General features: G+C 39.5%; 1 protein-coding gene across 1 annotated transcript in view; it reads left to right on the top strand.

The window, feature by feature from the left end:
- The window catches only part of TENM4 (teneurin transmembrane protein 4), a 3002963-nt gene that overhangs the window by 1549449 nt on the left and 1431302 nt on the right, over positions 1-22212 (top strand). Inside the window, exon 6 of the mRNA XM_063608694.1 lies at positions 17022-17096. The gene's annotated coding sequence lies outside the window, so the exon portion shown is untranslated. The remainder of the gene's footprint in view (positions 1-17021; positions 17097-22212) is intronic.

Here is a 22212-nt window from a genome sequence, read left to right as displayed (position 1 = left end):
AGGGTAAAATAAATTCAATAAAGATTAATTTCCACCCAAAAGCAAGTGGAAATTATTCTTTGTTGAATAATTGTTGTTCTACTTTATTCAAAAACAAATGTAGAAATAAATGGATGAATTAATAAAAGAATAAACTAGCAATGTGAGCTATAAATATAATACCTCACATTTTTATTTTGCTTTTCTATTTCTGCCTTTTTGAATCTCTGAAACACTTTCTTATTTTGGCTTCACAACATCCTTATGTTATTTTTAACCTTTCTTATGAGCACATTTGTTTTTATCTATGGTTCTTGTGTTCTTATGGCTTATCAATGTGACTGAAAACTTTGTAAAGACAAGGACTATTTATCTCTGAATCAGCTGTGTCACGTACAGTGCCTTGCATACAAGATTTCCTTAATAATGCTTGTTGAGTCAATGAATGAAGGACGCAAGGAAGGAAAGAAGGAAAAAAGAAGCAAGAAAAGAAGGAAGAGAGGACATGAAAATGATGTTACTCTTCTAGATTGAAAATTACATACCTTGCACAGTGTCTGGCACATAGTAGGTGTTCAATACCTATTCATCGAAGACATGTAATTATCAATTTTACACTTGGATAACTTCCCAAGTGTAAAGTAGGTAAGAAGAATTGTTGTCTTTTGGGGGTTACAATGACAAACACAAAAATAACCGGGGAAAATGGAGAAAGAGAAGCCATCTTTTTACTGGGCAACGATGTCAAGCTGTCATGTTAGTGTCTGCCTTGCTTTCACAGGCTAATGGTTGCCAGGGCAACAGCAGTGCCAAGACTTTGCATTCATGTAGTTTTCCATTGATAATTGCTAATGTGAACAAGTGCTGGCTTGCACTTTACACCTGCCTGGCTTGTAAGTCTACCTTAATTGGATGTGCCAAAATTGAGGAAAAAGTAATCTGCCCTTTCAAGACAACTGACAGAGAGATGAAGTGTTGTTTGGGCCTTTATTGTTACAATTTTGCTGACAAAATTACTATGAACTGTCTTCTCTGGATGCATAGCCTGCCTTTGTTGACAGAACCCTAGCATTTATCTTCTAGGGGTGGTATATTAAGTGAGGGGGAAACTGATGAAATGTTTAGAGCAGTTTAGTTGTAATTCACTTGCTTTTTTCAGGTGCAGTAAGAAGAGATGTGGCATTGGAGAGGAGCTGGAGGGGCATGAGAAATTAGGGAGGGGCAAAAGGATATGGATCGCCTACCGTGTGCAAGACATTGTGTTGACCTTTCTAGCACACATGGTCTTAACCTTCCTGATGACCTTGTGAAGCAGGTATTAATATCTCCAGGATAGAGATGTAAACACTAGCTTTAAAGGTGAATTCTTTCATTTAAATTATTAGAGTGAAATTAAGACATGTTGACAGCATTCAAACTCTGATTTTCTTGTGTTGTTGTTGTTGTGACAAAGTCTAACTCTGTCACCCAGGCTGGATTGCCGTGGCGAGATCTCGGCTCACTGCAACCTCTGCCTCCTGAGTTCAAGCGATTCTCCTGCCTCAGCCTCCAGAATAGCTGGGATTACAGGCGTCTGCCACCACTGGTTTTCTTAATGCTGAAATCTATTATTTTATCTATTCCTGGCTCTCTGTGACAGTTTGGACAAGTCACTTTCTTCCTAACTGTAACTTCCCCTCTTTTTTCTCAGTTTTGCTATCTAAAATCTTCCCAAAGCAGCTTACTCCCTCCTGCACCAGCAGCTCTGCTAACAGTTAAATATATTTACTCTAGAAAACATTTACTAAGAGCCTACCAGTACCAGGTACAGAGTTAGGTGCTAAAGAGACAAATGAGTAACTTATGGCTGTTTAAAAGGAGTCTACATCTCAACTCCAGATTCCATAAAGAAGCAGATGCATTCAGTTAGGTCCAGTCTGTTAAAAATGAAGAATGTTAGAATGTGCACTATTGAGCACAAAGGAGGAGGAGGGTTCAGTGAGGAGTTTTGGGGAAAGCTGAAATGTCAAAGGCTGATGAATTTTACTGGGCAATAGCACCCGCAAAGACTGAGAGGAGTGAAACAGCACAACCTGGGTGAAGAACTTCAGACCATTTGGTCTTTCAAGAGCAAAGGGTGACACTGGACATACTGGAGAAGTATGATTATAAGGCACGTCAAAGAGTGGGGAAATAAACCAGACATGGGAGAGAGAAGCTGTCTCCTCTGCAGGTACAGTCCTAGTTTAGGCTTTGCAGACCACATGTTGTTCTTCTTTTCAAAAAACTTCTACAGCCTGTAATACTATGTAATCCACTTTCACTGGTAGTTGTACAAAAACAGGCTGCGGATCACACGTGGCCCAGAGGCCATAGATACAGTTGGTGGAATCCTGCTTTATGGCGTGATCTCCAATCCATCATAATCCTGGTCACCAATATTTAATTTGTCAATTTTCCTTTTAAAATTAAAAGCTTAGTTAAGATCAATATATATTATTTCACATAATCTGTACTAAAACCTATGTTTAAATTATAAAGGATTAAAGATTTTTTAAAAATCAAGTAAACCCTGAAGGCAAACAAAAATACTCTTGAATTCCTGTATCCGTTTCTCATTTTCCATCAGGGATTTGTTATTTTTTTTTTAAGGTAAAATGGTTAGGCTTTTATTTGGGGTATAATTTAGCCCTGTAGTGCTCAAATTCTGTTGTACCTAAGAGTTAGGAAACACAGTTGCATACCTCAAATCATGTATACTGTTCCTTGTGTTTGATAGAAGGATTTTTAAGTTACTTTCGACTGTGTGAAATTTTCACCTATGTGTTGACTTTAGAAGAAAATCCCAGTAAAGATATATGTGTTATTATAATGGGACAATAAGTTCCCTGGCCTAGGTACTAAATCTCTAAAAGTGCAATGCAGCCTAGATTAGTCAAGGTCATTTTGTTGTTGTTTGTCTATTTGTTTTAGAAATCAAGTCACATACTAAGCAGGTGATGGACAAAACATTCTAACATGTTTTCTACAATGCATGATGACCAAACCATATTCCCTTCATTCTGTATAAGCGAGATTGTGTTATTATTATAGCTATTGTTTATTTCTAATTCAAAGGCAAAACTTTATATTTCTTTCTGTTTATCATGTTTTAACACCTCAGTAAAACTGTTGAGGCCACCTTGAATCCTGGTTTTATCATTCATCATATTAGAATCTATTATTCCTAATTATTCTAATTTCATAGAATTGTAGTGTTGGAGGGTCCTGAATTTCATCCATCAACGAGGTTTGAGTTGGCACTACAGTGCCTGTTGTTGAGCCATCCACCCTCTGCCCATGTACCTCCAGTAATGTGGAATGGGAAATGGTTATCAGTACCTCCCACTGCATTATTGAATAGCCCCAATTGCTTAAAAAAATGTGTAAATAAAAGAAGCAAATGCATTGGTCACCAACTATCAGCAATTACTGTATAAAATCTTATTCTCCAAACAACTAAGTGTAGTAAAGATTCTAATATTAACGTTACAGATGGGAAAACTGAGGATTAAAGAATTTTTATACATATGTTTCTCCAGCTGGTAAGAAGTAGAGTTAAAATTTACTGTTGCTCTCTCTTTTTTTTTTTTTCTTTCTTTACTTAAAGTTCTGGGATACATGTGCAGAATGTGCAGGTTTGTTACATAGGTATACATGTGCCATGGTGGTTTGCTGCATTTATCAACCCATCATCTAGTTTTTAAGGCCTGCATGCGTTAGGTATTTGTCCTAATGCTCTCCCAACCTTTCCCTCCACCTCCCAACAGGCCCTGGTGTGTGTTGTTCCCCTCCCTGTGTCCATGTGTTCTCATTGTTCAACTCCCACTAATGAGTGAGAACATACAGTGTTTGGTTTTCTGCTTTTGTGTTAGTTTGCTGGGAATTATGTCTTCCATCTTCATCCATGTCCCTGCAAAGGACATGATCTCATTCTTTTTTATGGCTGCATAGCATTCCATGGTGTAAATGTGCCACATTTTCTTTATCCAGTCTATCACTGCAGGGCATATGGGTTGGTTCCAAGTCTTTGCTATTGTAATAGTGCTGCAATAAACATACATGTGCATGTGTCTTTATAGTAGAATGAATTATAATCATTTGGGTATATGCCCAGTAATGGAATTGCTGGGTCAAATGGTATTTCTGGTTCTAGATCCTTGAGGAATCGCCACAGTCTTCCACAATGGTTGAACTAATTTACATTCTCACCAACAATGTAAAGTGTTCCTATTTCTCCCCAGCTTCATTAGCATCTATTGTTTCCTGAGTTTTTAATAATCGCCATTCTGACTGGCGTTAGCTGGTATCTCATTGTGGCTTTGATTTGCATTTCTCTAATGATCAGTGATAATGAGCTTTTTTTCATATTTTTCTTGGCTGCATAAATGTCTTCTTTAGAGAAGTGTCTGTTCATGTCCTTCACCCACTTTTTGATGGTGTTGTTTGTTTTTTTCTTGTAAGTTTGTTTAAGTTCCTTGTAGATTCTGGATATTAGATCTTTGTCAGATGGGTAGATTGCAAAATTTTTCTCCCATTCTGTAGTTTGCCTGTTCACTCTGATGCTAGTTATTTTAGCTGTGCAGAAGCTCTTTAGTTTAATTAGATCCCATTTGTCAATTTTGGCTTTTGTTGCCATGGCATTTGGTGTTTTAGTCATGAAGGCTTTGCCCATGCCTATGTCCTGAATGGTATTGCCTAGGTTTCCTTCTAGGCTTTTTATGGTTTTGGGTTTTACATTTAAGTCTTTAATCCACCTTGAGTTAATTTTTGTATAAGGTTTAAGGAAGGGGTCCAGTTTCAGTATTCTGCATATAGCTAGCCAGTTTTCCCAGCACCATTTATTAAATAAAGAATATTTTCCTCATTGCTTGTTTTTGTCAGCTTAGTGGAAGATCAGATGGTTGTAGATGTGTGGAGTTATTTCTGAAGTCTCTGTTCTGTTCCATTGGTCTATGTATCTGTTTTGGTACCAGTAGAATGCGGTTTTGGTTACTGCAGCCTTGTATAGTTTGAAATCAGGTAGCGTGATGCCTCCTGCTTTGTTCTTTTTGCTTAGGAGTATCTTGGCTATACGGGCTCTTTTTTGGTTCCGTATGAAATTTAAAGTAGATTTTTGTAATTCTGCAAGGAAAGTCAATGGTAGCTTGAAGGAAATAGCATTGAATCTCTAAATTACTTTGGGCAGTATGGCCACTTTGATGATATTGATTCTTTGATGAGCATGGAATATTTTTCCATTTGTTTGTGTCCTCTCTTATTTCCTTGAGCAGTGGTTCGTTGTTCTCCTTGAAGAGGTCTTTCATGTCCCTTGTAAGTTGTATTCCTAGGTATTTTATTCTCTTTGTAGGAATTGTGAGTGGAACTTCATTCATGATTTGGCTCTCTGCTTGCCTATTATTGGTGTATAGGAATGCTTGTTATTTTTGCACATTGATTTTGTATCCTGAGATTTTGCTGTCGTTGCTTATCAGCTTAAGGTGTTTTGGGCTGAGACGATGGGGTTTTCTAAATATACAATCATGTCATCTGCAAACAGAGACAATTTGACTTCCTCTCTTCCTATCTGAATACCCTTTATTTCTTACTTTTGCCTGATTGCCCTGGCCAGAACTTCCAATACTATGTTGAATAGGAGTGGCAAGAGAGGGCAACCTTGTCTTGTGCCAGTTTTCAAAGGGAATGCTTCCAGTTTTTGCCCATTCAGTATGATATTGGCTATGAGTTTGTCATAAATAGCTCTTATTATTTTGAGATATGTTCCATCAGTGCATAGTGTATTGAGAGTTTTTAGCATGAAGGGCTGTTGAATTTTGTTGAAGACCTTTTCTGTATCTATTGAGATAATCCTGTGTTTTTTGTTATTGGTTCTGTTTATGTGATGGATTAAGTTTATCGATTTGTGTGTGTTGAACCAACCTTGCATCCCAGGGATGAAGATGACTTGATCATGGTGGATAAGCTTTTTGATGTGCTGCTGGATTCAGTTTGCCAGTATTTTATAGAGGATTTTTGCATCGATGTTCATCAGGGATATTGGCCTGAAGTTTTCTATTTTGTTGTGTCTCTGTCAGGTTTTGGTATCAGAATGATGCTGGCCACATAAAGTCAGTTAGGGAGGAGTCCCTCTTTCTTGATTATTTGGAATGGCTTCAGAAGGAATGGTACCAGCTCCTCTTTGTACCTCTGGTAGAATTTGGCTGTGAATCCATCTGGTCCTAGTTTTTTTTTTTTTTTTTTTTTTTTTTTTTTTTTTTTTTTTTTTGGTTGGTAGGCTATTGATTACTGTCTCAATTTCAGTACTTGTTATTGGTCTATTCCGAGATTCAGCTTCTTCTTGGTTTAGTCTTGGGAGGATGTATGTATCCAGGAGTTTATCTATTTCTTCTAGATTTTCTAGTTTATTTTCATAGAGGTGTTTATAACATTCTCTGATAGTAGTTTGTATTTCTTTGGGGTCAGTGGTGTTATCCCCTTTCTCGTTTTTTATTGTGTCTATTTGATTCTTCTGTCTTTTACTCTTTATTTGTCTAGCTAGTGGTCTATCTATTTTTTTTAATTTTTTCAAAACAACAGCTCCTGGATTCATTGATGTTTTGAAGGGATTTTCTTGTCTCTATCTTCTTCAGTTCTGCTCTGATCTTAGTTACTTTTTGTCTTCTGGTAGCTTTTGAATTTGTTTGCTCTTGCTTCCCTAGTTATTTTGTGATGTTAGGGTGTTGATTTGAGATCTTTCCAGCTTTCTGGTGTGGGCATTTAGTGCTATAAATTTCCCTCTTAACACCACTTTAGCTGTGTCCCAGAGATTCTGGTACATTGTCTCTCTGTTCTCATTGGTTTCAAAGAACTTATTTATTTCTGCCTTCATTTCATCATTCTCCCAGTAGTCATTCAGGAGCAGGTTAATCAATTTCCATGTAGTTGTGTGATTTTGAGTGAGTTTCTTAATCCTGAGTTCTAATTTGATTGCACTGTGGTCTGAGAGACTGTTTGTTATGATTTCAGTTCTTTTGAATTTGCTGAAGAGTGTTTTACTTCCAATTATGTGGTCAATTTTACAATAAGTGTGATGTGGTGCTGAGAAGAATGCATATTCTGTTGATTTGTGGTGCAGAGTTCTGTAGGTGTCTATTAGGTCCCCTTGATCCAGAGCCGAGTTCAAGTCTTGAATATCCTTGTTAATTTTTTGTCTCGTTGATCTGTCTAATATTGACAGTGGGGTTTTAAAGTCTCCCACTATTATTGTGTGGGAGTCTCAGTCTATTTGTAGGTCTCTAAGAACTTGCTTTATGAATCTGGGGGTGCTCCTGTATTGGGTGCATATATATTTAGGATAGTTAGCTCTTCTTGTTGCATTGATCCTTTTACCATTGTGTAATGCCCTTCTTTGTCTTTTTTGATCCTTGTTGGTTTAAAGTCTGTTTTATCAGAGACTAGGATTGCAACCCCTATTTTTTTTTCCTTTCCATTTCCTTGGTAAATATTCCTCCATCCCTTTATTTTGAGCCTATATGTGTCTTTGCATGTGAGTTGGGTCTCCTGAATACAGCACACTGATGGGTCTTGACTCTTTATCCAATTTGCCATTCTGTGTCTTTTATTTGGGGACTTTAGCCCATTTACATTTAAGGTTAATATTGTTATGTGTGAATTTGATTCTGTCATTATGATGCTAGCTGGTTATTTTGCACACTGGTTGATGCAGTTTCTTCACAGTGTCATTGGTCTTTATATTTTGGTATGTTTTTGCAGTGGCTGGTACCAGTTTTTCCTTTCCATATTTAGTGCTTCCTTTAAGAACTCTTGCAATGCAGGCCTGGTGGTGACAAAATCCCTTAGCATTTGCTTGTCTGTAAAGGATTTTATTTATTCTTTGCTTATGAAGCTTAGTTTGGCTGGATATGAAATTCTGGGTTGAAAATTATTTTCTTTAAGAATGTTGAATATTGGCCCCCACTCTTTTCTGGCTTGTAGGGTCCCTGCTGAGAGATCTGTTAGTCTGATGGGCTTCTGTTTGTAGGTGTCCTGACCTTTCTCTCTGGCTGCCCTTAAGATTTTTTCCTTCACTTCAAGTTTGGGAAATCTGATGATTATGTGTCTTGGGGTTGATTTTCTCATGAAGTATCTTAGTGGTGTTCTCTGTATTTCCTGAATTTGAATGTTGGCCTGTTTTGCTAGGTTGGGGATGTTCTCCTGAATAATATCCTGAAGTGTGTTTTCCAACTTAATTCCATTCTCTCTGTTTCTTTCAGTTACTCCAATCAGTCGTAGGTTTGGTCTTTTCACATAGTCCCATATTTCTTCGAGGCTTTGTTCATTCCTTTTCATTCTTTTCTCTCTAATCTTATCTGCATGCCTTATTTCAGCAAGGTGGTCTTCAAACTCTGATAGCCTTACCTCTGCTTGATCGATGTGGCTATTGGGATTTGTATATGCTGCACAAAGTCTTCTGGTTGTGTCTTTCAGCTCCATCAGGTAATTTATGTTCCTCTCTAAATTGTCATTCTAGTTAGCAGTTCCTGTAACATTTTATCCAGACTCTTAGCTTCTTTGCATTGGGTTAGAACATGCTCCTTTAGCTCAGAGGAGTTTGTTATTACCCACCTTCTGAAGCATACTTCTGTCAATTCATCCCTCTTATTCTCCGTCCAGGTTTGTGCCCTTGCTGGAGAAGTGTGACTATCATTTGGAGAAGAAGAGGCATTCTGGCTTTTGAAATTTTCAGCATTTTTGTGCTGTTTTTTGCTCATCTTCATGGATTTATCTTCCTTTGATCTTTGAGGCTGATGACCTTTGGATTGGGTTTTTGTTGGGGGGTGGGGTGCCTTTTTGTTGTTGTTGTTGTTGCTTTCTGTTTGTTAGTTTTTCCTCTAATAATCAGGCCCCTCTTCTGATGGTCTGCTATAGTTTGCTGGAGATCCACTCCAGACCCTGTTTGCCTGGGTATCACCAGTGGAGGCTGCAGAATAGCAAAGATTGCTGCCTGCTCCTTCCTGTGGAAGCTTCGTCCCGGAGGGTCACTCGCCTAATGCCAGCCAGAGCTCTCCTGTATGAGGAGTCTGTCAACCCCTGTTGGGAGGTCTCTCCCAGTCAGGAGGCATGGGGGTCAGAGACCCACTTAAGGAGGCAGTCTATCCCTTAGCAGAGCTGGTGTGGTGTGCTGGGAGAATTCCCCTTGTCAGAATCAGCCACTCTCTTCAGAGCCAGCAGGCAGGAAAGATTAAGTCTGCTGAAGCTGGGACCCCAGGTGCCCCTCCCCTGAGCCAGGTGCTCTGTCCCAGGGAGATGAGAGTTTTGTCTGTAAGCCCTGATTGGAGCTGCTGGATTTCCTGCAGAGATACTCTGCCCAGTGGAGGAATCTAAAGAAGCCATCTAGCCACAGCCACTTTGCTGTACTGCAAAGTCCGAACCTGCCAGTCTCCTTAGCACTCCTTAACACTTTTAGCACTACTAAAGCCACAGTAATGGCAGTCACCCCAAGCTCAGTCATCCCAGATCAACTCCAGAGTGCTGTGCTGGCAGTGAGAATTTCAAGCCAGTGGTTCTTAGCTTGCTGGGATCCATGGAAGTAGGACCTGCTGAGTGAGACTGCTTGGCTCCCTGGTTTCAGCCCCTTTTCCAGGGGAGTGGATGGTTATCCTGTCTCATTGGAGTTCCAGGCACCGCTGGAGTATGAAAAAAAAAAATCCCTGCCGCTCAGTGTCTGCCCATACAGTTGCCCAGTTTTGTGCTTGAAACCCAGGGTCCTGGGCCCCTAGGTGCTTCATTATAGCTAAAGATCTTTTCTGATGTTGAACCAAAGTTTATTCCTTATATACTATGTTCATCTGCCCTCTGGAACATCACAGAATAAATTGACTTTCTCTTCCCCTGCCTTTAGCTGTTGGAGGGTATTAGTCATAGTCAGGATAATGTAGCAGCTGACAAACTCTCATAAAGAAGAAGTGGACCTGTGGAGGCAGCACAGCGTGTGGCTGTGGACACACATTTTGGCACAAGATAAAGCTGGGTTTGAATCCCATCTCTTGCACTCTTTGTAATCATGGTCAAGTCCTATCAGTTTCTGATCTTTTTCCCCTCCTTGGGTGTAAAATGAACAATCTAAATTAAAAATGTGAATGGAGTCTCTCCCTCCTAGTGGCATTTGCTATGAGGATAAACAGGTGATGCTGATGAGAACTCAGCAAGCTGGAGAGCACAGCCTTTTAGAGAATAATTGCCATGTAACAGTAGCTGTCCTGTCGCTCCTGAGTATTTTCTTCTCCAAGGTAAATGATGTATGTAGGGACCCTTTCAACAGCATGGCAAGTCTTCCTCTTTTCTGCTCACCCTACTCCGATCAGGCCCCAGTTTGTCTGTGTTCTATAAGGTGATGCTTATTATTTAACATGTAACTTTCTTTTTTATTTGAAAGGACCAAATAATAACAGCTCACAGTTTTAAGTCTTCTAAGTGCTAAGAACAGCTTAAACTCATCACATATATTATCTCTTCTCATCTTCATAATATTTCTATGAGATGAATGCTATCATTATCATCTCCATTTTACAGATGAGGAAACTGAGTCTCAGAAGGGTTTTGTAATGTGCTCAAGGTCACATAGGTAGGTAAGATTAGAGCTGGGATTTGCACCCAGGCAGGATGGCTCTAGTAGTGATACTCTTAACCCACAGGTTGTGAAGCATTACAGAGCAACCTAGGGCTTTGAGAGCAGGAGACTCACCTTGGACTCTCATTCTGAATGTGGCTCATCATTATTTCCTATTATATTTTTGATCTTCCCCAAATCTCCAATACTCTGTGTTTTTCATGATTTGACCTATCTTCCTCAAGAATACTAAATCAGGCCAGGCGCGGTGGCTCACACCTGTAATCCCAGCACTTTGAGAGGCTGAGGCGGGTGGATCACCTAAGTTCAGGAGTTGGAGACCACCCTGGGCAACATGGTGAAACCCTGTTTCTACTAAAATACAAAAAATTAGCTGGGCGTGGTGGCATGGGCCTGTAGTCCCAGCTACTCGGGAGGCTGAGGCACGAGAATCACTTGAGCCCAGGAGGCGGAGGTTGCAGTGAGTTGAGATAGCGCCACTGCACTGGTTACCAAGTGAGACTCCCTCTCAAAACAAACAAACAAACAAACAAACAAAGCATACGTAATCAGTTCCCACTAATATGAGCAAATTGCCTTTGTTGAGCCTGTTTTCCCATCTGTAGAATGGAGATAAAAGTGTATATACAACAAGGCTGTTATGAAAACTTAATGGAGTTATTCAATCAAAGCGTCTAAATCAGTATTTACATATTTGAACAATTACATATTTCTGTTCCCTTTTCTCACTGCATTAAGAGAGAATGATTGAGCAGAATAATTAGATTGTACTATGACATTTTATAAACTGTACAAAGGAAATGGATGTGTTGTGGTGGAAGTCTGGGAGGCCAGGTAGGGCTTCCCAGATTGAGAGGAATTTTATCTGGGTGCTGAAGAATGAATAGGAGTTATTCAGACAGCAGGGGGAGGAAGAAGGCCTAGACACAGTCACCTGGGAATAGTAATAGAAAAAGTGTGAAGAATACAGATATTGGCTTGTTTATCCATCTTGTTCATCTGTTTCTCTTAGAAAAATTAAACCTCCCATCACTTGTCTTTTTCTGCTAATTTTTGTGTAATATACCAGCAAAGTGATGAAAACAAAACAATTGAAACAAATACCTCTGCAAAACGCCATCCCAATGCATTGAGTGCTTTCCTTTTTTTATTTTTTAATCATTAACAAAATTCCATCAAACTTTATCTTTCTATTAATCAGTTATTATTGTTAAAAATTTAGTTTCTTTTTTAATGCTTACTACAGCTCATTTCACTTCATTAACTATTACTTTTACATACTGTGTTTACATTTTTTAAATTAAAAAAAATTCAAGGATAAACTATCTTGAAAGATGATTTAAAGTTACCAAGTTGTTACGTATGTAGACTTTGAATAAAATACCTGGATTTGAATTGCAGCAGTGTAAGTATTATCTTTGTCACCCTATGTAATTTATTTGAACTCTGTCCCAATTTTGTTTTTTGGATTTTTTCCTGCTAAATGGAGATTAGCAGTAACTGCTTCATGTTTATTGTCATGAAAATTAAATGAAATCCATATAAAGCAGTGAGCCTAGTGCCAAGCTACTAATGTTGCTTATCATTATTAGTGTATAATACCTATCAACTTTTACATAAATGTAAATATATGTGTGTATGTGTATATATATATATAATTTATTCTTAGCCAGGATTTTTTTTCTCATCCAGGAACAAAAATACTAGTTTCATTTTTTACTCTAGGCTTTTCATGTTTATCTTTCAATAAGTGTCTTATAGAATCACAGTGCTATAAAACGTTTTCATTTATTTGTCTAATTTGCTGAATGCCCACTTTGTCCTGAACTCTAGGCACCTAGGAAGCTTATGGTCTGGAGGGAGAAACAGACAGATAAGCATAGGATGACAATGCAATGTTATAATGACTACCAACAAGGGCTACACGAGGCTCTGTAGGACTCAGAACCCAAATGCTTCACTGTGGTCCACTAGATCATGATTATTGTGGCCCCAGACCATTTCTCCAACTGCTTCCACTGAGCCCCACCCCAACTCCACCTCCTCTTTGTTATTCTTCCCCAGCTATACATGCTTTCATCCGGTCCCCTTTCTTCTGGTTCCCATGCTCCTGTTGTGTCTTGAGCTCTGGGCACATGCTCCTGTTGCTTCCAGGAACCCCTCCCCCACTCTCACATATTGCCTTCTTCTCATCCTTCATCTTAGCTTAAATGTCATTTCCTCAGAGAGCTCCTATGCCATCCACTGGCCTGTTTCCCTCAATTTTCTCCACCAAGTCACCCTCGTTTTTTTCTTCTCAGGGCCCTTCAAGTGTGTACTTGTACCTTACTGTCTTTAAGCTGTAAGCTTCATGAAAGCAGAGACCATGTCTTGTGTTCATCACTGTTCATACAACACCTAAAGTATCTGGAAGATAGAGAGGGCTCCATAAAATATATGTGCATAAGATAAACATCAAGGAAAGTCATAGATGTCTTGGTTAATCTGAACAGATGAGGAAGAGTTTACCAGGGAGACAAGGAGAAATTAATGGTTTAAGTATCACAATTTGAATGCAAGCATACACATTTGAAAGACATTCATATCTCGGTTCAAATCTAAGCCTCGCTATTTACCAGCTATATGTACTTGGGAAGATCATCTTGATTTTATGGCCCACATCATCTTTATTTGTGAAATCGAGGCAATAACACCTAATTGTGGGATTGTTGTGAGGAGTAGACCTAAGATTTCAAGGTATGTAGAATACAAAAATAAATAGTATCATTATGTGTTTATTCAGACATAATCAGGAGAATCAGAAATTGAATGTACTGGAAATATTTCAGCACAGTTGCTCCTCACGTCTCAGTCTGAGAGTGAGAGACAGTGGTCTGACCTGAAACACTGAGGTGCTGTGAGGAAAATTGAATTGTTGCAAAGTCTTTGGAAGTACAAAGTGCCTACAGCAAGTTTTGAAGGTCAAAATTTACAGTTTGTCTTTCACGGTATCCAGAGGATGTAAAAATAATGGTTACTCCTTATTTCAGGTACTAGTCTACATCTGTACATATAGTAGCTCATTTAATCTTAACAACTCCACAAAGTGTTATTTCCTTGATTCTACAGATGAGGACACTGAGACACAGAGATGTTAAGAAACTTGTTCAACATCACAGAGCTAGTAAATGACAGAGCTGACTGTTCAAGGCAAGCAGTGTGTCAATGGCAGTACTTAACATGCACTCTGTACTGCCTGTGTGTGGCAGAAAGCCCTGTGGAATGGGAATATGACATACATAGGTTCAAATCCTTCCTCCACTGCTTACTAGTTTTGTGGCCTTGGACAAGGTTTTTAATCTTTCTGAGCCTCTGCTTCCTCATTAGAAAGATGGAAAATAACGACGTCTACTTTGAATGGGGTTGCAACATTTAAATAAGCCAGCATATGTAAGGTGCCAAGCTTGTAGCTACTGTTCAGTAGTAGGGGGCTAATGTGACTACTAACAGCAGTACTAAAATCCACTAGTTGGTCTTGACATGGTTGAGATTTTACAAGCCTTGATGGCTTTTAATTGAGAAATATGCATCTGTGACAGGTAATCAATACGCTCATTTGGCAGCCAGGTTCCAGATGAAATAAAGCTAAATGATGATGCAATTAGAATATACAAACAAATCCCCTGCAGAAGCCAAATAGACTTGACTGCCTTCTCCATCCTAATCATGTTGCCGTGTTTGGAATGCATCTGGAAGTCATTTTTCTCGGTGAATCTGGACCCAACTAAATAAACAGAGCTTCTTTTCTTCGTTTGCTTTACCTGCTTTCTCCTTGGAGCACAGTTTCCCTCCACCCAAGGTGGGACAGTGCGTCAGCCGGACTCCCTAATGTGTGAAGGACATTGCAAACCTCACTGACAAACACTGTCCCTTGAAATTCACTTTGTCATTTATTTTCTCATTGTCAGACTGAATGACAAAAGCTGGCAATTTTAATGGGGAAATAGTTCAGGAGGCAGGTTCTCAACAATCCCTGAACAATCTTTTAAAAAATATCCTTCTATTCTTCTTTATTGGAGTTTGTGAATTATTAAGTGACAAGGCTGTCTTGCGGTTCACTCTCACATACACTAACCTTCTCCGACTTTTTCTTCCAGTACTCACGACTGCAGCTTATTAACTGTAAATTGCATCATGACTGCCATATGCCAGTGAAGATAATAAACGATGAACTTTGCTAAATTTTAGTTGTTCCTAGTTCAAATCCTAGAATTTTACTTATTAGTTCTATGACTTGGGCAAGTAATGTTAGTCCTAGTGCCTCAGTTTCTTCATGTATCAAAAGAGGGTGATTATAGTACCTGATATTTGGTTTGGTAGGAGGACTTAATGAGATATATGTAAGGCTCTGATACTGGCTGGGACATAATGAGCTTATAACACGTGATAGTTGTTATTATCACCCTAAATTTTGAGTCAGATTTCAGAAACAAGAGTAATTCCAGTCAGTTAACTTTCTGTTTGGTACCTTCTGGTAGGCTTGGGATACCACAAAGAATATGGACTTCGAAGATACTGAAACTTGTATGATACGAATTTTGGCTCCGCCACTTCTGAGTGACCTTGGGTGAATTACTCAATGTCTTTGAATTTCAGTTTCCCCATTGTAAGCTCTTTAAAAAATGTTTGTGAATATAAATGTCTCTTCACAGAAATTTGAAATTTTAGACTTAGCTAAAGCAAGCAAAATTGCTGTTAGAGTCCACAACTCTGACACATCCATGAAGATCTCAACACCAGCATGATCTAAAACTGCTTCCAAAGTAGCCAGTCATAGGACCAATAAACTGGGAAGGGCCTTTCGACATCATCTTGTCTGCTGCATTCATTTTACAGAGAGAGAGAAAAAAAAAAACAAGGTTCAAAGGAATTCAGTGAGTCATCTAAGATGACACAGCTAGAAAAAATCTTCCCTCAAAAGAAGAACCCAGTTATACTGAAATGACCAATATTCTGTCCTAGTCTAGCAAAGCAAAACAAAAAAAAATAAGTAAAATGGTGAATTCAAATTTAAAATAAAGGTTGAAGAAAAGGAAGGGGGAAAAAAGGAAGGAGGGAAGGAAGGAAAAGAGAAAGAAGGGAAGGAAAATCTAATGGAGTGTGTGGCATCATCTGGAGCACATGCTGGTCCCGTGGCTTCGAGTATGGTGAGGCCAGCAGGATGGGGCGCTGAAGAGAACAGGACAGGAGGTGAGGCTGCAAAGACACAAATCCCAGCTCCACCTCCCAGGAGCTGTGCAATCTGAACAAAGGAACCTAACTTTTCTACCCTTCAGTTTCCTAATATCACCTTCTCTGTATGGTTGTTGCGAGGACTAAAGAAATGACTGGTGGCCAGGCACAGTGGCTCACACCTGTAATCCCAGCAATTTGGGAGGCTGAGGCAAGTAGATCACTTGAGGTCAGGAGTTCAAGACCAGCCTGGCCAACATGGAGAAACCCTGTCTCTACAAAAATACAAAAAATTAGCTGGGTGGGGTGGTGCATGCCTGTAATCCCAGCTGCTTGGTAGGCTGAGACAGGAGAATCACTTGAACCCAGGAGGCATAGGTTACAATGAGCCAAGATCATGCCATTGCACTCCAGCCTGCGTGACAGATCGAGACTTCATCTCAAAAAAAAAAAAAAAAAAAAAAAAAGAGAGAAAGAAACGACTGGTATAAAATTATTAGTATGTAGGCAAGTATTAGTACTTGCTGTAGCACATAGGAAATATTCAATAAATTTAGCTGTTCTTATTAAATGTGAATTTGATTATCATTTCTTTTTTCTGCTTTTAAAATAGTTGTTTTGAAATCATTGTGATATTTTATGTTTTCTCAAACACCATGGAGCTAACACTGTGATAGGTATTGGAAGTAATAACGGAAGAAGGAAAGGGCTTGTGGGAGGGGGTGCTGGAAAGGAACCAACACTAAAATGTATGCAGTGCATACTATTTGTGGGACATTGTGTGGGAAGCTTTACATATTTTCTTCTACTTAATTCTTGTCAAAGGGCTATGGAGTAAGTATTAGTGGTCTCATTTTACTGATGAGGAAAATTAAACTCTGAGCAACTAAATAATTTGGCCAAAGCATTTTTGACACAAGAGACTCTTTTCTCTTTCTTCCATGATACAGTCCCTGACCAGCGTAAGTGCTTTGGATATAAGTCTAATTCTAAAAGCACCAGCCTATATTCTTAGAAATCTTTAAAACGAAGATCAGAAAAAAAAATGTCTATTACTGGTTTTCTTGGTTTTTAGGTAAACTACTGTGAAGAGCCCTCATTCATTTTCCGATTCCCTTTTTCCCTTCTCTAGACTGTGAATCACCAGATTTAAAAGCAGGCAATCTTGGAATTTATGTATTTTTCTGTGTTTTCTTATTTTCAGGATAAACAGTATTGCTGCTCTGAAGACAGCTTGAGTAACATTGTTCTTGGACATTGATGGACTTGTCTGATTAAGGTAATATATATACATACATATATATATGCATGCATACATGCACACACATAGTACAATTTTCTTATACTTTTTTTCTATGCTCAAGCATTGTGGTTTGCAGAAACATGTTGATGTGTAAGGTGGGAGGGGAAGAGCAATAACTGAGAAACTAGTGTCCTTTGTCTTTTGTCTTGAGGAAAATCCCGTGAGTTTGAAAGCAGCATTCTCAACAGATCTCTGACAGTAGGCTTCGTCAAAGTTGGTAGAGATGACCAGCATTAAACCCACTGATTGCTTTGGCTTAAGTGGATTGGTTTTCTTCTTTGTGAAGGACTTTCTTAATCTAAGACTATTTTTCCACTTTTTCTGAAGCATTCCTTTGTAAAAAATCAAATAACATAACAATGTTTCTTTGACAGAAAAAATAAGTTAATGGATAAAATTTTCTCATTTTACAACTTTCTTTCTCCAGTTTTCTCTTGAGGCTTTGAGACTGGCTGTTATTTGGCCTCCTACGTGCACCTGCCAATGACCAAATTAATAAAAAAGTAGTGAATAATGTTATTGGAAAGACTCAGAAATAGCTGACCATGCTTAGGTCATGATATATATTTTTTAATAGATTTGAATACTTTGTTCTGGTTTTCTGTTGCATTTGTATGCAGCAATCTAGTCATACTTTCTGTTCATAAAAATTATAACTAGTTCAGAGATTGGGATTAACTGTGTCTTTTTCAGTGGAACTTTGCAACGATCATGGTGTTCTAAGGAGCATGGTGTTCCATGATTTCCAGGTGTTCTGCCACCTGGATGACGTGCAGAACCACAATTAAGGGTCATAATTTCCATTTGTGATTCCAACATGTGGATAAAGTATTTATTATTGTTGATTGTATTTCTCAGAAGCTCTTTATTAGCAGTTCTCACATGTAAGAAGGCACATTGCTCAAGTTTACCAGATGGAGAGTTGAGGCTTGCAACATGATAACCTATAGATAATTGAAGCCTGATTAGGCACATGGTAAACTCAAGTCATTATAAGCTTGGTGAGTTTGCCATAATGCTCCAGAAGTTGCTTTCCCTTATGGGGAAACTGTCCTCAGTAAAAGGACAAATGGATGACCTGGTCCTCCTCTTATAAAACCAGGAGGCTAAAACCACTTCATGACCACTTGTCTAGGTCTAGAAAAGAAACTGGAAAATTGATTAAAATATATATATTTATTGAGCAATTATTGTATGCTTTAGGAATAAGGTAAGAGGAGGCAGAGAGCCTCAGAGCTGATCTTTCAAATCAGAAGAGCCAGTTTATGGAAGGAGGGATTCAATATGTGAATCAGTGAGAAGCCTCCAAGGTAAGGTAATAGACTTGGGTAAGAGTTTTCCATCACAGAGATGTGGATGGTAAAATACATATCTGAATTCAGGGATCCAGTTTGCCTAGAAGGAAAGGGCAGAAATCAGGTTTTAAGAGGCTAGATAGAGAGAGAGAAATTTCATCAGGTAGCCAAACCATGGAGCTCCAAGCCAAAGTCCTTGAGAGTGGTCCAGGTATCAAGCAACTTAGAGATCAAATATAAATTCTATTAAAGAAAGACCTTTAGTTTCCCTTTTCGTCCTATATATGTGGTCAGTGTTGTCACAAAGGTTTAAATTTGTAGCAATGGGACAGAGAGCTCTAGGAAGTTAGTGCTTAGGAATTTCAGCCAATGACCTGTTGCAAATGTGGAACTTATCAGAGTTTTGAGCAAGTGAGGTTGCTCTTTATAGAACCCTTCCTTTTTTAAATTTTCTACCACTGAAATAGCTGTTGGTTGTGGTTCTGTAAATCAGTCCTAGCTGACACACTTAAGGGTAGCTTCTGCACAGTTCAGACAGGAACTGAGCTGCATCTCTTCCTGATCAACAAAATTAGGGAATTCATCTGCTACAAGCTGAGGCCAGCCCTGGGCCCCAATGCCAACAAACACAAGCCAGGATTCAATCACCTCTCAGCTGGCGCCAGGTGTCCCCAACCTTCAGTTGCATTTCTTGGCCTTGTCTGTCCACAGCATTGACTGAGGTGAACCTTCCTCACCCTGAGAAAACAAGGGGCCTTACAGAACTTTCTTTCTGGCTCTGCTCCCAAGAGACCTTCAAGCTCCTGAAATGCTGCATTTAAAGTTTTGCAACTCTTGCCCATGCCCATCTAAGAAAAGGCTTTTGGTTTTGCAGCCTGCAAGCAAAACTCTAAAATAAGACTATGGAAATAAAGCCAATTTACCACTCTCTCCCTACCAAGCACCACTTTTATAAATAAGGAATAGAATAGCCCTATCCCCCCATATCCCACACCAGCTCTTCCTCCCCTCCTCCTGGCCCCCGCAGCTCCCTAGCAGGCAATCTCTTTACCCCAGAATTGTCAGGAAAGCACTGGCTGACAGGTCATGTTATTGCTTCTGATCGCATTGGTCACATTGTGTAACATCTTAACTCCTACACTAATTCGGTAGATGCAGCTTGACAGGGTATAGCAGGGATGTGGTCTAGCTTCCCTGGAGCTGCATTTAAGACTCCTCTGCTGGGGACCCGCACAGCATTCAAAGCATTTTAGGGCATATTTCATGATCAAAATATGTGTAAGGGCAGCAGACTGTCCCTACCTATAGGGTTAGGTTCCAGGAAATGTCTGTGGCCATTCTTGTCTTCTTATTTAATGAAGGTTAAAGATCTTAAGTCAGTATAAGAAAAAAAGTATAAATGATATAAAATAAGTTTTAAGTCCTTAAAGGACTGAGGTTGCAGTGACCATCAGAAAGCATTTTCAATGCATTTTCATATTCAATAAAAGTGGTATACCAAGTCGAGAGAATGCCAATGACATTGTATACATCTCCAGTTTAAAATAAGAGGGTTGAACAAGTCAGTTCCACTTGTCATCCCTTGCCCAGGGGAAACTTTCAGCTTGCATATTTGTTTTACTTTATTGCAACAAGAGTATGCTAGGAGAAATGGAATTCCCTTCCATAGTATTGTGCTGTGGGTTCTATGCTAGGTTCTGCCGACAGAAAAATAAAAGAGATATGGTTGGTTCCCTGACCCCAAAGAATTCACAGCCTAGATGAGAAAAGAGAATGTACACAATGGTAACCCAGAGCAGAAGGCAGGTTGGAGAGAAAGGAGCTTAGAGTCAGGAGACCAGCAGATTGCTTCTGCAACATTCCAAATGAGAGGAGGAGGAGGGAGCAGGACACTCAACAAGGGCAGTGGTGACCGAAACGCAGAGAAAGGGACCAAGAGAGGACACATCTGAGTTAGGAGCACAGGGAAAGTATAGGTAAGGGGACAGCCAAGAATCTCGAAAAAAAATCAAGGGTCTAAGAAAATAGCTTGAATCTTCCAGATTAAAATGATTGCATTTCTCCCCCTGCTAGACCAATTTTCAAGGAGTTTGAGTCCCTAGTAATTCGTTTTAGCACCTTTTAGACCATTTGTAATGATCAATAGCCTGGATTCTTTAAGAAACAAGCTACTGATGAAATTGACATTTTAAAATATTGTTTTATTTCTTTTCTTTTGCTTTTTGTCCCAAAGTGTCTTGGAAGTTAGAAGGGAAGTGTGAGTCATATGCTGCATAGCTGAGAAGGCTGGAGGTACTGATGCTGTTACCAGATGATAGGAAATCAGGTTATAAGCCCTATTTGCTTTCCAGTGTCTCCATGATGTGACATTAGGAGGTGATGGCTGCAGTTACCGGAGACATTTGTTCCAATGATGTTCATAAATATACTTTGTTAGGCAGTTATGTCGAATCGACCTCCCCTCTCTTCCCCTCTCTGAGAGCAGGCTGCCTTTCAGCTGTTTGATTTCTCTCCCTGAGATAGGACTGTGCTGACAGAGAATCTGGAACTCAGGTGTGAGACGGGAATGTGAAATCTAACTGCAGTATGTGCACAGGAGGAAAAGGCAAGCTGGGAGGTGAAGAAGGACACTGGGAGTACCCTAACTCTATATGGGAATATTTGCGTTTGAGCTGAATGATGAGCTGGCTGAGAAGCTGAATGATGAACCGGCTGAGGTGGGAAGGTAGTCATTCAAGGCTGGTAGGTGATGGGCAAATTGGCAAGTCTCTTTCCCTTCTGGGTTGGGGCCTTGTTTTTTGGATAGGTAGAGATGGTGGGTTTATTACTTTGGGGATTCATGAAGAGCTCTGGAGAAGAGGACACATAATGAGGTTAGATACTCCTAGCTGTGTGACAGCTCTCTGCGCTTCAGTTTCTCTGTCAGATAAGCATTTGGCTACTCACCTTGCAAAGTTGTTTTAAGATAAAATGAAACAACATGGCATGTGGTTAGCCCAGTTTCAGGTATCAACCTAGGGCATGACCCTCAAGGATGTCAGCTTCCTTCCGCAACCCTGTTCTCTCCTCCATAAAGACGGTGCAAGAGAGATAGCAGTTTTGTTACAATGCAAACAGGCTCAGTAATGAAACTTACCTCAGTGCATGAAAGTGCACTGTGGGATGTACATGGCTTCCTGGGGTATCTTGTTAAAATTTAGATTCTTATTTAGTACTTCTTGAGTAGGACCTGAGATTCTGCGTTTTTAACTTGCTCTCAGGTAATATGGATGTTGCTGATTCATGGACTGCACTTTGGCAGTAAGAACCTACCAGGGATGGAGCTGGCAGGAGGAAATGTCCTTGCAAAGGAATCTGGACAGTTAAAGGAACAGTGTCCAAGGTTATATCCAGATGAATCAGGCATGGGGTGGGCAGATTCCTGTGGCAAAGGAAATTCCATTCCATTTTTGAGGCAAGATTGTGGATGACACCAGTCTTGAAATGACCTCGAAGCAGGAGGCCCTGGATAATCATCCCATGTGTAAAACCTCAATGGCTCCTGACTGCCCTTGCGTTAAAATTCAAATTCCTCAGCATAACTACCATACCCATCATGATCGTGTTTCTCCACATACTCTCTCCCTGTGCATTATGTTTTTTTCTGCATTTGGCCATGTATTTGCATGTGCTGATTCTTCTGCCTGGAAGGGTCTTTGCTCTTGGCTGCCTTGCCTACCTAACAAGCTCCTATTCACCTTTCAAATTTATTTTTAAAAACCAACTTCTCTGTAAGAGTTAAACATTCATAGCTTATA

The sequence above is a fragment of the Pan paniscus genome, chromosome 9 (assembly GCF_029289425.2).
Source record: "Pan paniscus chromosome 9, NHGRI_mPanPan1-v2.0_pri, whole genome shotgun sequence".
NCBI classification, from domain to species: domain Eukaryota; kingdom Metazoa; phylum Chordata; class Mammalia; order Primates; family Hominidae; genus Pan; species Pan paniscus.
The sequence above is the reverse complement of the archived record's forward strand: the minus strand, read 5'-3'. Positions and strand labels throughout refer to the sequence as shown.